The sequence below is a fragment of the Benincasa hispida genome, chromosome 11, assembly GCF_027475165.1.
Source record: "Benincasa hispida cultivar pf3 chromosome 11, pf3_genome.v1.1, whole genome shotgun sequence".
NCBI classification, from domain to species: Eukaryota; Viridiplantae; Streptophyta; class Magnoliopsida; order Cucurbitales; family Cucurbitaceae; genus Benincasa; species Benincasa hispida.
The window spans coordinates 16,846,055-16,850,535 of NC_143488.1; positions in this window are offsets into that span (position 1 = coordinate 16,846,055).

Here is a 4,481-nt window from a genome sequence, read left to right on the forward strand (position 1 = left end):
GCATGTTTCAGTGGGTTAGCTTTTTGGTAGGAAAGGCAGTAGTAGAGTTGCGTCAGGTCCTTCGCCTGACTCTACTGTTTGTTTTCCAGGCGGGGTTATGAAGTCTCTATTGGTCTTATTCTTATTGTGCACCTTGTGAGCGCGTTTGGATCCGCGAAGGCAATTGCTCGGATGTTCTCCTAACCCAACCCGGGAACGGACTAGAGGGAATCGCAACATGGGGAATGTCCGCGTCTCGTCGCAAGGCTCATTAGTGACAACTTGATGTGTTGGGATATCAATTTTTTATGAAACATTTGTAGTTGGTATATGTGACTTAGTTACTTTCTTTGCATATATAAATGCATCTGGTAATTGATTTGCTATATTTTGCAAATGAATTATTTTTTGAACTTCAAGTTCACATTGATCTGTACGGGGATCTAAATGATAAAATAACAATGTATTCCATGTAATTTCTTTCTCCAATTTCTTAATTCCTCCCCCTAATGTTGGAAAACTTGTCTCATTAAAATGATAATCAACAAATTGTGCAGTAAATACATCATTCGTCAGGGGGTTCGAGATATTTAATAATTGATGGGGAATCATACCCAATATACATTATTAACCTCATTTGAGGACCCACTTAATGCGTTGTGGTGGATTAATTGAAACAAATACTGTGCATAAAAAAATCTCATATGGGAAATATTTGGCTCACGATCATAGTTAATTGTAATGGTGAGTACTTATGATAAGCTACTGGCCTAATACGTACATGTGACGCTACCTAGGAAAAGGCCCCCACTGACTAGGACCGGTAGTCTCCATAGGGACTTGGCTCCCCCATAACCACACGAGAGGGTAACGAGATTCAACTGAATAGTCACACTTAGCTCAAATTCCGCAGGGTAGCAGACACGAAATGCGAATCAAATCCGTGGCTTTGGGGTCGACCCTGGTAACAAATAAGAAATCCTGAGAAACTTGGGAATGCAAAATAACATGTCCCCATACAAATGAAGAAAACTTAGCTTTCATAAGTAATGGTGTTGCAATTAATTGAAAACGTTTTATAAATGATTATGCTAAACCATTTTTGTATGAAAATGAGCTACAAGATGTTCAACACTTATCCCAATTGACATACAATAATTATCAAAAGCTTAGGATGTAAATTCACCAGCATTATCAAGACGAATGGTCTTAATTGTATAATCAGGAAATTATGTTCTTAGCTTAATTATTTGAGCAAGTAATCTTGCAAATGCAAGATTTAGAAGTACACGTGTGACTATCTACTGGATGCATTTATTAATATCATAAAATATCTAAATGGTCCACTTGATGGGTCAATAGTTCCACATATATCACCATGAATTAGTTCTAAAAATGTAGGTGATTCAGTTCCCACTTTAGTTAGTGATAGTCTAATTATTAATTTTCCTTGAGAGTAAGCATCACGTGATAATTCATTATATCGAAGAATCTTTTGGCTCTTCAATGGGCGTCCACTTGAATTCTCAATAATTATTTTCATCACTATAGACCCTGGTGACCCAATCTATTATGCCAAATAACAAATATATCTAGATTCATGAACTTCAGGTTCATTGTTGCATATGTTTCAATTACTTGTATATAAGTATAATACAACCCATAAGATAAAACAGACAACTTTTCCAATATATTTTGTTCATTTGAGACCGATAATACATAGATACTCCATATTATTCTTATTATCAGTCTCAGTATAATAATCATTGCAATGTATATAGTTAAAACTTAGAAGATTTATCTTTGATTGACTAGAGAACAATGAATTGTCAATTGTAAATTTTGTTCCTCCATGCAAAATAATATTTTCTTTTCCAAAATCTGATCAAGTTTGCAGAATTGATATTGTATTTACTTTTACTTTCAGCATTATCAATTTGGAAATGTATTTTTTATTTGTAAGTATTGTGTATGTAGTTGCACTGTCTGCTAGACATAGATCTTCTTTGCTCATTTATGAATCACTCAACATATGAAAATGATCTATGTTTCTTCATTAAAAGAAAATAATTAGAATAAGAAAAACAACACTTAAAATATACAAAAGTTACTAAAAAAACATGAAAATAGATAAAAGAAAACAACGACATTAAGTCTAGATATACTAAAAGTAAAAAGAAACACTTGAAGTTCTATCAACTGTGTCAATCTTCTCTTCGGGAGATTCAAAGAAGTCCGCCACATCCAAATTTGTCATATGGGATGGGTCAAATATGTCATTATCTTGGTATTTAAATTTTTCTTCCACATTTTTCTATTTTTTCTTCAGGAAGGCTTGATAGAGGTCAGCTAAGTGTATTAACGTATGTCACATATGTGACTAATGTCCAGTCATTCTGAATCGAATGCATTTATTTTCAACACCTTTGAACTCTTATCTTGTGGAGCTTTTCCTTTTGATCATTGTTTTGTGTGATTCTTTTGAAATTTGAATGATCAAAACAACCACCACAAAAATAGTAATGATTTCTTCCTTTGCCACGATCACGACCACGACCTCAACCACGATTATTAACATTCACATCATCCACTTCAGGGAATGATGTTATTCTAGTTGGTCGAGATTCGTGGTTCTATAACTCGTTATTTTGTTCGGGCACAAGAAAACATAAATAGTTCAGAATATTGTTTAAAACCTTTCTCTCGATATTGTAGTTGCAGGAGCATATTCGAGACATGAAATGTAGAAAAAGTCTTCTCTAACATATCAGTATCAGTAATCTTCTCTCCGCATAACAACAATCTTGAACCGATTTTAAATAATGCGAAATTGTAATCACTTACTGATTTAAAATCTTGTAGCCTTAAATGCATCCACTCATAACGAGCTTTAGGAAGAATAAATGATGATCATACATTTCTTTCAATTTTTCCATAAAATATGATGATCTTTTATTGTAAGATATTCAATTTTTAATCCCTCGCAGAGATGATGGCGAAGGAAAATCATAGCTTTTGCTTTGTCTTGCCTTGATGTCATATTTCCTTCTTTAAATGTTTCTCTCAAGTTTATAGCATCTAGGTGAATTCCAGCATCGAGCACTCATGACAAATAATTATTGTTATTAATATCAAGGGTTGCGAATTTTAATTTTGTAAGATTTTTCATGGCAACACTATCACAAAATATTGTATTTGTATTAGAAATTTAATATGTACTAAATATGTAAAATAACATTTAATTTATTAATTATAATAAAGAGGAAAAAATCGACCTACCTTCAACGATGGAAGCAACTGGACTCATGCTGATAACGTGTTGTGAAATTGAGGAGCACAACGGATATAGAGAAAATCTAATATAATAATATATAAATAAATATAATATAATAATAAAATAAAATAACTAAAATTATGAAAATTTAGTGGAAATTTGAAGTAGATTTCTTACCAATATATGTGATTGTAAGATCCACCAAATGCCACTATTTATAGGCAAAGTAGTAAGTATGATGTAATTTTATATGGACACGAAGCATGAATAACCGGACAACATGAAGATTGACACATGATTTTAAAGACACTAAACAATGATCATCTATTTTCTATAATATTTATAATAAGATCAATTTTTACGTGTACAATTTAAACATTGAACTTTCACAAGTTTATCAATTTACATTTTCTTTCCAATTTTGTTTAAATAAAATAAAATATTAAATTACACCAAATATTTTAATATTTTGAGTCAATACTCATTAATTTTGAAAAATTAAAATTTTAACCATTGAACTTATGACTTATATGTAAAATTTGAAAGACATGCATAATATAATTTATAATATTATTCATATAAATTGATGTGACAATTAATATAAAAAAACTAAGTTAATAAATCTTGTGGTCGATGATATCAACGATATTTTTTAATTGAAATAAATAGCAATGGGTCTTAATCTTCTATACAATTAAAATTGAGTGTAATTTACAACTTATTTGCCACTTCTAGATGGTGTTATTTATGCTTGTGAATTTTTACAATAAGCCAATTAATATATATAATGAAAAACTCTTCAATGACACTTTTTGAAATAAATTTAAAATTTGAGAATTGAGATAGACATTTTTTAGAAGTCTATGGGCCTAATTGAAATTTCCATAAAAGTTTTAGGGGTTATTTGTATAATTTATCCAAAATGGAATTTTACACAAAGGGTCCTTGAAGGACCCAAAGATTGGTTATTCCAAAATTGTGAATCTCTTGTCAGGACAAAATTCTTGCAAGTTGGAAGTGAATGAAGGAAGGAATTTATCTTTTATAACGTGCAAATCTGACCAGAAAAAAAAAAAGGTTAAAAGTATGTACGAATAAATTAGTTAGTAGCTTTTATTTTCTTATTTATAAATAAGCATTTTCACAAAATAATAATAATAATAAAAAAAACATGGGCTATTTAAATATAAAAAAAATGAATAAAAATATTTTCAAAATATAGCCAAAT